Genomic DNA, 14,421 nt, shown 5'->3' on the forward strand with positions numbered 1-14,421 from the left:
ATTTTCTAGCAATAGAAAACTAATAAGATGCTAAGATGAGACTCAGTCAACAGGGCTTTCAGTCAGTTTATTTTCTTAAAAATTTCTTAACGTTTTTATTCATTTTTAAGAGACAGAGAGAGACAGAGCATGAGCAGGGAAGGAGCAGAGACAGAGGAGACACAGAATCCAAAGCAGGCTCCAGGCCCTGAGCTGTCAGCACAGAGCCCAACACGGGGCTCGAACTCACGAACTATGAGATCATGACCTGAGCCGAAGACAGACGCCTAACTGACTGAGTCATCCAGGCGCCCCTCAGTCACTTTATTTTCTGAAGCAATGATGATGTTACAGATGAGAAAAAAAAAATCTTGTTTATGTTTTGGAACAGGCAGATTGTTTTACAATCACGGCCAAGCATATCATCCACTTTGTTCATTCACCTGTTCCATAAATATTTATGGGATGCCAACTATGGACCAGACACAGCTTCTGACACATATGTGTCCTTCCGGATCATGTCTACACAAGTGGATTCAGTCAGCAAGTCTGTCAACAAGTATTCACTGAGCATCCACAAGTATTAGTACAAGGGCAACTCAGTTGAAATGCACTGAAAGGGTCTTTCAGCTGCCTGGGGAGGGGCTGGGAAGCCTTCTAAATTCTGCAAAGGGAGACTGGAATGAGACAGCATTTGAGCCTGTCTCCACAAGAGCTAGGAGGTATTACTGCCTCCCTTTTACCGATGCAAAAACTGAGGCTCAGAGGGACGAATTGGCCAAGTCACAATGCTCCTAAGTGATGGAGCTGGAATTTTTGCTAAAATTTTAATCGTAAAATACACATTACATAAAAGTTACCATTTTAAAGCATACACACTGTTCAGTAGTATTAAGTACATTCACATTATTGTGCAACTCATCTCCAGAATTCTTTTCATCTTGCAAAAGTGAAACTCCATACCCATTAAACAATTCCCCATGCCTCCCTCTCCCCAGCCTTTGCAACTGCCACTCTACTTCCTGTTTCTATGAATTTCACTATTCTAGATACTCCATGTAAGGTGGAACCATACAGTATTTTTTTGTGCCTGGCTTACTGCACTTACCAGATTAGCCTCAAGGCTCACCCATAGTGTAGCATGTGTCCGAGTCCCCTTTATTTTTAAGGCTGGATAATACCCCATCGTGTGCATATACCACATTTTGCCCATCCACACTTCTTGATAAACACTTGGTTTGCTTCCTTTTTTTTGACTATTGTGAATAATAGTGCTATAAACATGGGTGTACACATATCTTTGGGACCCTACTTTCACCTTCGGATATGTACCAGTGGATCCGGAGTTTGAACACACATCTGTCAGACCCTGACATTCATTCTATTTCCAGGATGCTTCACACACAGCCTGGGCGAAACTCTGGCTTTCGATGCTGCAGCTAACCGAATACATGAAACGTGTTTGCTCACATTCCATTCTACACAGGTCAGACGAAGCTAGTTTTAGTTTATGACTTCCCAGTGACTAAAATGTAATCGGATGTGCTGCACTAAGGATTAAACTCAAACTTCTTGACCCTAGAAGATCTGGCCCCTACCTACCGTACTAACTGCATTTCCAACCATTTGCTATACTTCAGTCGTATTGGCTGTTTCTATTCTTCAAACACACCAAGCTGGAAGCTTGTTCCCACCTCAGGGACTTTACATTTGCTGTGCCTTTACCCTGGGACTTGCATAACGGGCACCTCCTCATCACTCAGGTCTCAGCTCAGATGTGACTTCCTTGGAGTGCCTGGGATGCTGAGTCGGTTGAGCGTCTGACGCGGGCTCAGGGGATGATCTCGCAGTTCAAGAGTTTGAGCCCCACGTCAGGCTCCGTGCTGACAGCTCAAAGCTGGAGACTGTTTTGGATTCTGTGTCTCCCACTTTCTCTCTCTGCCCCTCTCCTGCTCACGCTCTGTCTCTCTCTCTCAAAACATAAATAAACATTAAAAAAATTTTTTTTAAATTTTTAAATGTGACTTTCTCAAAGAAGCCTTCCCAGACCACCCTTTGTGGAGTAGTACCTGCTATCCCCATCTACCATATTGTTCTGTTTTTCTCCATAACTAGTTAAAATTTCATTGTTGTTTTCCAGTTTATAATCTGTCTCCCTCACGAGAATGTAATTTCCACACAGAGATCTTATCTGTCTCATTACCCCCACTATCCCCAGAGCATAGAACGATGCCTAACACGTACTTGGTGCTTAATAAATACTATATTGAATAAAGAAATGCATAAGAATCTTTCACTGCACCATTGTTTACCATATCAAAAAGGTAGAAACAGTGTGAATGTCCATCAGTATGAAATGGTTAAGTAAAAAAATATGGAAAATGCTACAGCCATTGAAAAGAGTTAAGAGAAAGTGAAATTACTGATGGGAGAGAATGACTTCAAGGTGTGATTGATTTTTTCAAGCAAGCTGCAAAACAATAAGTATGCTATAATTCTTGTTTGGTAAAATATCAAATATATATATATGTGTGTGTGTATATATATATATATATATAGTTCCAATTATATATTTGGAATTATACTTATGAGCAGTCATGCCTGGAGAACAAGACTGGAGATAGAAGAGAGAGAGATTTTCTTCTCACTTCATACCTCCTATATTGTCAAAAAGTTTTACAATTAGCTTCAATTGCCTTTGCAATGAAAAAAAATGACTATTTTGCTGAACTGTTTAGGAGAAAAGCATACTGTGTTTACAATTCACTTTGAAATATAAAAAAGACAGAATGGATTGATAGATGGACGGAGGATTAGATGGTTGGATGGATGTGTGATAAAGCAAATATACTAACATCTAGACGTGAGTATGTAGGTGTTCACTGTGCAAGTTGTACAATCTTCTGTGTTGTTGAAAATGTTCTTAATAAAATTGGGGGGTGGAAATCTTCTTCAATGCACATTTCTCGAATGCCTGTTATGTGTCAGGCATGCATTATGCTGCTAAAGTGGCACCTCAATGGCATTTGGGTCAATGGCCATCATCATGTCCCCTCCCCTTCATTCATTCATCAGGTATAAGTCAGTCCACAGCTCTCCTAGCATCCTAGAAAATAAGGTCCATCAGTGTAGCTGCCCACGTTTGGATTTAGGTTTCCCTGTGTTAAAGAGCTCCGTGCCCCAGATGGAGACTGGATCTGAGTGTTAAAGAATCTGTATTTGTTCAAGTGAGGCAGGAAATAGGCAGCACACTCAAAACAGTTGGCTGGAAGGAATTCAATGATGGACTATCTACCGAGGTGTGGGCAGAGTTAAGGAAGCAGCTGGGAAAGGCAACACACCCAGGGAAGCCCTTACCACCCCTCATCCCTAGGCCTGAAGGAGCCAGGCAAGGGTGAGGTTCACAGAGATCAGGCCCAGGAAAGATGTGGGTGTAGGCAGCAGTCACTTCCAAGGTTGCAGTGAAGGGGGCAGCAGAGGATTCATGCCCCTACGTCTCTTTTCCCACACGCCCATCTGCTGATACCTCCCATTACCAATCCTCACTGGAAACCAGGGAGCAGAGGCATCCAAGTGACAATGTCCTTGGAGGTCAGCGTCTTGGATCACGAAGTGAGGCAGAGCATGAATCCGGGGGTGGGGGAGAGGCAGGGGCAGGCAATAAAACAAATTTTTTTGAAGGCAAATATTATAACTGGAAGAGACAAATCAAACTGATCTTATAATTTATCAGGTGGTCTAGGTCACTTAGAGAACGAAAGAAGTTATCATTAATAATTATACCGGATCTATAGGCCAAGACAGGACTGTATGGCTACTCTCCTTTAATCATCTATTCCAACCCCTTCCATTTGTAGATGAGGACTGAAGAGATCCAGAGAGGTAAAGTGACCTGATGGAGGTTGCACAGCAACTCGGGGGCAGAGTTGGAAAAAGTCTCGACTGCTGACACCAAAGCCAGGGCATCTGACGCTTCATCTGTTGGTTGTTCTCAGGCACGACGAAACATACCCCCAGTCTGCTGCAATAAACTCACGTGACTCTGGGAAAAAGACAGCTCACTCTTCTGTCCCAAGAAGCATGTGGTTTGGAGCTGCTCTTTTCCTCTTATTTTTTCTTCCCCCTTTTTGTGGTCAGATACTGGGCTAGCGGGAGGGGAAGCCCTCAGGTGTCGTGGGGTTTCACTGCTGTTTCATAACATAAGCGAAAGCCCTGCACAAGGAGAATGAAATACAGAGCAGGGCCATCTGACAAGCTCTGTGGCCGGTCCCAGGACTGTCTCAGTCACCCACTGGGCTCAGTTCTGGGAAGTATTCCTTCAGTACACTCCTTGTCCAACAACTATTTCTTGAGCATGTGCTAGGTGCTAGGCACTGTGCTATGCACATGGTACATAAGAATGGATGAGAAAGGCCCTAGGTAGCTCAGCTGGTTAAGCATCTAACTCCTGATTTTGGCCCAGGTCACAATCTCATGGTTCCTGAGTTTGAGCCCCATGTCAGGCTCTGCGCTGAAAGCAGGGAGCCTACTTGGGATTCTGTCTCTCCCTTTCTCTCTGCCTCCCTCGTGCTCTCTCTCTTTCTCTCAAAATATAAATAACCTTAAAAAAAAAAAAAAGAATGGATGAGAAAGACTGGGTCACTGCTCTTACAAAGATCCCATTACGGGTGTCAGATAATAAACATACTTACAATAAATTAATCATAGATATGGTTAGTTCTAGAAAGGAAATAGAGCTCTCTGATGAACAGTAAAATAATAGCTGACATCTATTAAAGTCATCCTTTGTCCACATCACTTGGTGAAATAGATATTACAGGTTTCCCACACTATCTGAAAGTCGAACATTCCTATGAAATGGTATGAAGTCAAGGGCATCCTCCCCTTTCTGAAAGTTTGCATTACACCACTTTGCTTTCACAAAAGACCTTTGTTAGTTCATTAACGGCTTTTTTTATAACAGTGAAAATCCTCTTGAGATTCCTTTTAGTTGGTGAAAACAGGTACTAATATAGGTCTTTTGTAAAAGTGAAGTGAACTTCAACTTTCGAAAGTGGGGGGATACCCGTATTAATATTTCATCTTATAGATGTGGGAAGTGAGGCACAGACAGGTTAGGTGACTGCCCAAGGTCAAACAACTGGTATATTTCAGGGTTGAATTTGAACCCAAGAATCCTGCTTGGAAGCCTGGGTTTAACCACTTGCTGTCTTGGACAGTAAAGGCCCAGAGCGGAGTGCAGGCTTTCAATGCTCTTGTGTTTCTGAAGAAGCGGTTTATAAGCTGAGGTGAGGCAGAACAAGCCCTAGAAAACCTGGTAGAATGTTCTAAGCAGAAAATGAGCACATGTCAATAGACAAAGGTGGGAAAGAAACCAGTGTATTCTATAATCCGTCAGAAGGCCCCGAAGATTGGGGCAGAGACTGTGGTTTATTCTAGGTGCACCTTACACAGTGTCTTCGCAGGCATACATTTTCTCATGTGATCCTCAAACAGCCTAGTAAAGCCAGTCCAAGAAGTGTTATTATCCGTTTTGTACAGAATACTATGCATTGTTTCTGGAAACCCAGGGACAGAGATGAGACCGCCCCCCATGTCTGTGGACTCCTGCCAAGGGCTCTTTCTACTCAACCTCACAGCGAAGGAGCCAGCCGCCCCTTTACTGTCCCGATGGTCCCTGAACTACAATGCGCCCCTGTATCCCCGGCAACTCCTCCTTCTCCTCCCACTTCAGAATCTACCTCTCTGGCCCACAACTTAATTTCTTGGGGAATCTGATAAACAAATCTGTTCTCATCAGCTAATGGGTAATCAAGCTCTGTTGGAAACCTAGAGTCAACTTGTTTTTATATGCCTGTGAGAACTTACAGCAGCCTTGCTCTCTTCCAGTCATAAGATCAGCCTCCAGCTATTAGCATTTCCTTCTCTGCCAAAGTGGAAATCATTAGGTGATTAGTGGCCCCTTCCCAGAGGAGCCTGGCCAGGGCTTGAGCCTTTGGTTAACAGGTAGCAGTTTACAGATGCCAATAAACCACGCGCAGTTCAAATCAGCTAATTCCTCATCTGTGAGTATGATCTTGTCCACATTCAGAAACCACCTCCAGGAGATGGGGCAGGAGGCCAGGTTCCCCCCAGGCCTCTCAGTTCCTCATGACAGCATTCAAGCTTTCCACGTCCTAAACACAGCCATCCTCTCCATCTCAACTCATCCCACTTCCCACCTGACCTTGGAGCCCAGGCACACAGGAAACTTCACACCGCCTCGCTGCCCACTCTGCTTGTGCCATGCTCCCCACCTTCTTCACTGGGCTTTCTCCTTTACACCTGCTACAATACAACCCAGATACCACCCACCGCGGAAGCCCTCCCTGCCTGAGTCTGTGTTACATGCCCCTTCTCTGTGCTTCCGTAATCATAATGAATAACATTCTTTGAGCATTTCTGATACACCACACACTCTATTAAGCATGCTACGTGGATCCTCTCAATCTGATAGCAAGTCAAAGAAAGAGATTCTATCATCCTATTTTACCACTGAAGTACACAGGCCCATGACTGAGCAGAAAGTGCTGGAGGCAGGATACAAACCCAGGCAGTCTGACTTCAGGATCTGGATCCTCACTATCTGTTGTGCTCACCATCACGACTAACATGTACAGGTGCCAACAGTGTGCCTCCTACAGCTGAGCCTTCACATACATTTTCTCATTGAATATTCATAACAGTCCTATAAAACTGAGTCACTGCAAGGGAGGTGTTATTATTAAGTCCATTTGCAAGGTGAGAAAAATCAAGGCACAGAGTGGTTTAATTATTTAGCTAATCCACACATTCAGTAGAATGCATGACCATGTGCTAAAATTGCCCAGATTAGCTGAGGCTGTTAGTAATCTACCCAATACCCCTTCTCCCCCTCTTTCATAATAACTAAGACTATATCGGTGGAGGTAGCACTGGGCCCTTTTAAGAAAAGAAACAACTAAACAAACAACACCTCCCAGCCACCTTTGCAGATAGGATGGGTGATGAAGCATAAGTCAATACCTTAGTGACAAGCTTCCAGGAAAGTGATTCAAAGAGTATATACTCAGTCAACATGCACCCACTTGTATTTTCCCTTCTCTCCATCTTCCTGCCTGAGATATGAAGTCTGGCTCTCCAATAACCACTTTCTGACCAAGCAATCCTAAGAAAAAAAGGTGGAGCAGAAAAAAAGAAAGACGCTGCAGTCCTGGTGACAGCACAGAGCTGGCCACAGCATGTGAGGCGCAGGCACTGGTAGGGATCAGCCCAGCATCCAACTTGCCCGCGTCTGGGAGGGCAATGCTGGCTGAGTGCCAGGAGCTCCGCTGCTCCTCTGCTTTGCACAGTGGTGTTGCCATATCCACGCCTGGGAAACCCAGGGCCAGGAGCCAAATTAAACATGGAAAGTGAAGTCAGCAGAGCACCCGAGCCAGAGCTGGCTGTCAACTTATGCAAGACAGCCAGACTCCCAAGTATTGCAAGCTGAAGAATTACATCTCCACCCTCTCCTTACCACACACGGAACCCTGCCATAAGGCTGGTGATGCCAGTGAGATGTATGGCTCGCCACACCCATGCCCCGAGGACAGTGCCTGCACTGGCTGTTGGTACCCCAATACCAAACTCTGGAAGCCTCGATTTCTTCATTGGTACAGTGGAAAAAACACTGCCTATTTCCCTAGGGGAGCTGGTGAGATGGTCAAATACAACAATGAATAAGAAACCCTTATAAACAGTAAAACATTATACAAACCCAAGACAGTGCATGCATTCATTTTTTTCTGGGGCCTTAGCTTCCACAATTATGAAAAATGGCTGTTTAGATCCCACATTTTATATTTGTTACAATCTTTTCTACACTTACATGTAAGCCACTGATAAAAGGCTTTTCTGAAATGGAAAAAGTGAAAATAAGGTAGGGGTTTTACAGGAGTGGAGAGAAAAAGTAAAGAGTATGGAAGACAAAATATATACGAACAAGACCACACTTTTGCAATTTGTAGCCCAGGGGGTGGCAAAAGCCAAAGAAGATGAGGTTGGTTGCTTGATTGGCTGGTTCTCTGAGGATAGAATAGTCAAGCTTATAGGTTTAGATATTTATAAGAAATTAACAGGGGTGCCTGGGTGGCTCAGTCAGTTAAGCATCTGACCCTTGATCTTGGCTCCGATCGTGTTCTCACGGTTCATGAGTTCAAGCCCCATATCAGGCCTTGGGCTAATGACACAGAACCTGCTTAAGATTCTGTCTTTCCTTCTCTCTGCCCCCATCTACTTGTTCTCTCTCTCTCTCTCTCTCTCTCTCTCTCTCAAAATAAATAAATAAACTAAACAAATAATTTTTTAAAAAAGGAAATTAACAGTAGTTAGTTCCTTTAGGGAGAAGGACTAAGTTTGAGGGGCAGAAACTTTCACTCTTTATACCTTTCTAGGTATTTTTTTTTACCACAAATGTACTTTTTTAACTTAAAAAATATTTATATGTTTATTAGGAGTTTAAAATGTGATCAACAAAAATATTTAAATGGCTTTAAGATTGTCATGGTTCTCCTCCCTGTCCCCCATGCCTCGCGACCCCCCACCCACTGTGGGGCCACCACATGATACAAAACCCAGAGGTTTTAGTCTGGTCATTAGGCTCTGGACATCTTACTGATACTGTGGTTGGAGCCTGGGTCATGTGCCCATTCCTGTCCAGCCTCATGCTGGTGCTGCCCCTAGGGTGTAGTTGCAGGGATAATGGGCATGGAAACGTGAATCCCCACTATTTGTCAATCCCCCAGGGCAAGATCAGAAGGGATATAATTTAACCCAACGATGGCATTAAGTCATGGGAGGAGTTGCCCATTAGCTAATGTACCCATTAGCAGAGGTTAGCTTATCTGATTAGCTCATTGCCACCACCCACTCCAACCAACAGAAAGCAGAACCTGAAGAGAATAGATGAAGGGTGTGCTAGTTCTGATGGGAGGCAAAACATTTAAATATTGGAGCTCAAAAGGACCTAAGAGATGATCTAGTCAGGAGGCTGCAAATCCAAAAGCTCTGGCTTTATTTATCCTTTTTTATTGTTGCAGTGTGTTTTTCTTGCAGCTGAAGGTCTTCATATGCACTTTTCATTGAATTACCCACTTCTGCCTGTTATTCTTTTCCTACCTGCCTTCCATAGCCATGTTATCTTCTTGGCCCATGAAGTGGGCCCAGCCAAGGCCAGGGTCCTGCCTTTCGATACCTATCCTAGTGCCCTTTGGTTGGGGCTAAGCATCTAAAAGGATTACAACACTAGTTGCCCACAAGAGATGCAGGGCACCTCAACGAGAAAGGGATACAAAAAGGATTAGAAAAAAATTGGACAGAACAATCTCTCTGAATCTCAGAAACCTCTAAGTATCTCTTATATTGGAGCTAATACTGCCTATTGTACTGTTTGGGGGAAATCTGATCTGAGAAGGCAAATGAATTGCCTGGGATACAGAAGATCTTCAATGGGGATTTCTTTCCTTTCCTATTCAGAGATTTAAGATGCTTCTCAACACTCGTGCCTTGTGACTTCACATCCCTTACCTGAAGAAGTATGGAAGAAGTCAACTATAATTAGGGACTTTCAGAGAGGTAAATTGAGGCACAGAATTAGGAAGTTCTCTGTCCCCAAACCTTGCACTTGGGACAGGTGCTTCCACTACAGCTGTCACCCACTTGTCCAGTCAACATCAGCAGTGGGAGCTATGTCACCAACTCTACAAAAGAGCTGGGTACTGCATGGTGTTGATCCTGCTGGTATTGGCAACGGATTCCACACAAGTGGGTCAAACAATGGCAGAGACCAGTCACCTCAAGCAAGCCAAGAGCTTCCTCACTGGTTTCTTTTCCCTGCTTTATTCTTTTGGAGAACAATACATCCCATAGCCAGATTCTTGGCTTCTGGGTTGTCCCGTGGGTTAGTTCACAGTCGGCCCAAGGACTCTAACCCAGCTAACCATCTCGGCAACCGAGCTAAAACATCAGTCAATGGAGGCAAACTGATTGTTTGAAGTCATGGAAAGCCACCATCCAGGGGCTGGTCACCATACAGCCTCATGAGCTATGTGCCCAAAAAGACTGCCCAGCTCCGTTGGCTAGTCCGCCTGCAAGACTCCTGTGTCTGGGGCCAGGCTCCTGTGCTGATCTACCATGGTTAACATTAACCCAGTTTTAAATGACTAAGTAATCAAATTGCAATAGAAACCAAGGGTCTGGTCCTGACTGAAATCTTGGCATTTCTGTCACTAGTAACCAGTGACCTTACATCTGAGCCCCTCTCTTCTTTCATTCTCTCCTCATGATATTATCTTTCTTTGGATTTTCCATGGAGTTTCCTTTCTTAGCAGCTGGTTCCTTGGGTTTTTATCATTTTACACTAATTTCCTCTTTATCGCTAGCCTAAGTCTCAACTCTTCCCTCTGCCTCCTCCACATTACTTTCTTCCTCCTTTCCTCTTTCCGATCTCCTTTCTGTAACCATTCCTTGAAATGCTTCTGCTCTTGATAAGAAGTGAAGAAGGGAGAAGGGAGAAACAGTAGAGTTTACTGGTTAAAAGCAGAAGCTTTGGTGTCAGCTCTGAGTTTGAAGCCAAGAATTTGCCACTTAGCAACTAAATGACTTTGGACACATGATCTAGCCACTCTGAACCTCAGTTTCCTCATCTTGACAACAGATGAACCAATACTCATTTCATGGGATCAAGCATAATGCTGTGTGCGTAAATTATTTTGTTTGCAAAGTGTCTAGCATATGATATACCATAAATAAGGTTTAACTTGGTGAGGGGGAAGGTATTAACATAATCTTTGTTCTCTATCAAGTTTAAATCAACAGGCTTTAAACTGGGTTTCTTGAAGGACTGTCTCCAAGACTTGCCAGGGATGGGAAGGCACAGGGCAAGCTTACTTATCCTCCTCCTTTTCAAAACAGATTCCATTTTCTCTCTTTTGTATATTGGGTCTCTGAATAACATTCTGAAATAAGGATCTCATGGCCATGAAAAAAATTTTCTGGAAAAATTTTCACGGAAAAATTTTCTGAAAATTTTCTGGTTTTAAGTGACTTTTCACCTGTACTTTTGCCAGAATTCTCCTATTTTTGTTCACTCCAAATGAGTAGGTCCCTGACACATAGAACCTACTAGATTGCTGTTCTATTGCCTGTTGCTTCCCTACAACTTGAAGCCTCTTTCTCTCCACTAAAAAGCATACCTGATATTTTGTATTCTGCAATGAAGATTTAGAGGAGTTTGACCAGCCAGTCAGGTCTGTACTGGAAGTTTGTTCTCAGGCTTCTGACTGTTAGATAGTGAAGGACAGTATATTAGGTGCTTGGTTTCATTTGAAGAAAGCTGACTGCCCACATTCTGTACCATTTGAGAAATGTGGTTACACCCAGAATTTCACACAAGACCCTGTGGTTGCAAATTGAATCTGAAAAAGTGTTGTCTATACTAAACGAGGCTGTTTCACTACCTTAAAAAATGCTTATCTTAAAAAATAAAAAGCCTGACCTTACTGAAAACAGACCAGGAACAGAGGTCATCTTTATAACGTTTAATTCCTTCAGTGATCCCCTGGTGGGGAAAGGCCTCTGGAACCCGTTGCTCACATATATATGTACAGCCTTCAGTGAGGTTCCAGGCTAGTGGCAGGTAAAGTCAAAGGCCTCCTTCTCCCCTTGTATCCATTTTGCACCCCATGTTTGTATTCCTTGTGTTTTGCGGAGGGAGGTAAGAAGCTCCAAGGAAGGTGCCTCGGGAGGAGATATCCTACATGGTTTCTTGTCCCAGTGGTGAGCCCACACGAAAGTGCGTGGGGTTCAGGTGAGCTCCTATAGGATTAATGTTCACGAAAGACAACGTGCACAGCCAGCGCTGCTTGAGGACCCAGGAAACCGAAAGGGACATTTGACTAAAAGTTTAGCGGCAGCGCAGCTCAAGACAATATATCAGTGTAGACCCAGTGCCTAACATATTGCTGACACCCAACAGATACTCAGGAAAGAGCTACTGAATGAATGAGTGAATAGAGAGTTGGGGAGAGAGCCATTCTCCCTGCCTCCCCTACCTATTCCACAGTGGTCCACAGTGGGGCTGATGGTCTTTCTGCTTTCCCTCCTCTTTCCCTCCAGTCCATGCTCCATGCTGCAGCAAAAGTGATCCATTTAAAACATAAATCAGGTCTTGTCACTCCCCTATTCAAACCTCCCATCTAGGTAGGACTTAAACTATAACCAAAATCTTTACCTTGGTCTCCCAAGTCTACGGGGTGTCATCTCTAACTCCAGTGACCACATTCCTTCTCTTATTCCCTTATTCTCTGTACTCCACCCACTCTGATCTTTTGCTTGGTTCCCGGTTAAGCCAAACTCACACCTGCTTCAGTGCCTTTGCGCTCTCTGTTCCCTTAGCTTGAAACAATCTTCCCCCAGATTTTTCAATGAGAAGATACTTTTTTTTGTCATTCAAACCTCAGGTCAAATGACACCCTCTCAGAGTGGCCTTTCTTGTACACCCAATCTTAAGTACCCATCTATTCATTCTCTACCACATCACCATTTTCTTTTTCTTCACTGTAGTAAGCATTTGGGAATGTTTGGCTCCTGTATTTGTTTTCATGATCGCTGTCAGGCTTGTGCACTATAATGAAAGGCCCTTCTCTACTGTGTTCACAGTTGATAATTCTCCAATGCCTGGAATAGAACTTGGCAATAGAGGGCCCTCAATAAGTATTTTCTGAATTAATGAATAAATGTAGCATAGCATCCTGAGGGCTTGGGGCAACAGCAAGTGAATTCTCCCAGGGCACCAATGCATCAGAAGCAGCACACAGATGCCTCAAATAAAAGGGCCAGGAAGCAAGAAATATGAATGACAATTGCAATAGAATGACACCAAGAAAATCCTCAACTATTTGGGTAATAAACAGCACATTTGTAAATAACCCACAGGCCAAAGAAGAAATAACAAGGGGAATTAGAAAATATTTTAAACTAAATTAAAATGATAAGAAACTTTAGAAATTTGTAGGATCCAGTTAAAGGGATCTTTAAGTACTTAAAGGGAAACTGACAGTATTAAATACTGATGTTAGAAAAGAAAGGTCTAAAATCGAATATTTAAGTTTCCACTTCATAATATTAGAAAATTAAATGCAAATGAAACACAAAGTAAATAAAAGGAAGGAAATAATAAAGATAAGGGCAAAAAAAATTAAAAGAGAAAACAAATATAGTAAGCAAAATCAACAAGACCAAAAGCTGGTGCTTTGGAAAGACCAATGAAATTGGTTAGGCATACTAACCAAGAAAAACGACGGAGACCCAAATTACCAACGTTATGAATGAAAGAGGGATTATCACTGCAGATCTATCAGCCATTAAAAGGAATAATGTAATATTAAGAACAACTTTCTGACAATATATTTGACAACTTAAATGAAATAGACAAATTCCTTGCTAACACTCACTCAGGAAAGGGAAAAATTGGATGGTCTTAAATCTATTAAAACGGGGAGCCTGAGTGGCTCAGTCGGTTAAGCATCTGACTTCAGCTCAGATCATGATCTCATGGCTCGTGAGTTCAAGCCCCGCGTCAGGCTCTGTGCTGACAGCTCAGAGCCTGGAGCCTGCTTCCGATTCTGTGTTTCCCTCTCTCTCTGCCCGTCTTCTGCTTGTGCTCTGTCTCTCTCTGTCTCTCAAAAATAAATAAACGGCGCCTGGGTGGCTCAGTCTGTTGAGCGTCCAACTTTGGCTCAGGTCATGATCTCACAGCTTGTGAATTCGAACCCCTCGGCGGGCTCTGTGCTGACAGCTCCGAGCCTGCAGCCTGGTTTGGATTCTGTGTCTCCTTCTTTCTCTGCCCCTCCCCCACTTGTACTCTATCTCTCTCTGTCTCTCAAAAATAAATAAATGTAAATTTAAAAAATAAAAATAAACATTAAAATTTTTTAATCTATTAGAGAAATTATATTCATAGTTAAAATCCTTCCCACAAAGAAACTATAGGTCCAAATGACTTTCCCAGGGAATTTTACCAAACATTTAAAGAAGATATTGAAGGGGTTCAGAACAGGACCCCCAGAATATGCTACTGCTTTGGTATGTGGATTATTTTGAGCTGAAGGCATTGAAGACCCTGAAGGCTCAAGAGAAACTTTTACCTCTCTACCCCCCGCCCCACCACCTTAACTACATATAATAATCCCAATTAAGGGGTGCCTGGCTGGCTCAGTCAGTGGAGAGTGAGACTCTTGATCTCAGCATCAGGAGTTCCAGCCCCACATCAGTGTAGGGATTACTTAAAAATAAAATATTGAAGAAGGAGAAGGAGAGGAAGGAGAAGGAGGAGGAGGAGGAGGAGAAGGAGAAGGAGAAGGAGAAGGAGAAGGAGAAGGAGAA

This window comes from Panthera leo, chromosome A1 (genome assembly GCF_018350215.1).
Source record: "Panthera leo isolate Ple1 chromosome A1, P.leo_Ple1_pat1.1, whole genome shotgun sequence".
NCBI lineage: Eukaryota > Metazoa > Chordata > Mammalia > Carnivora > Felidae > Panthera > Panthera leo.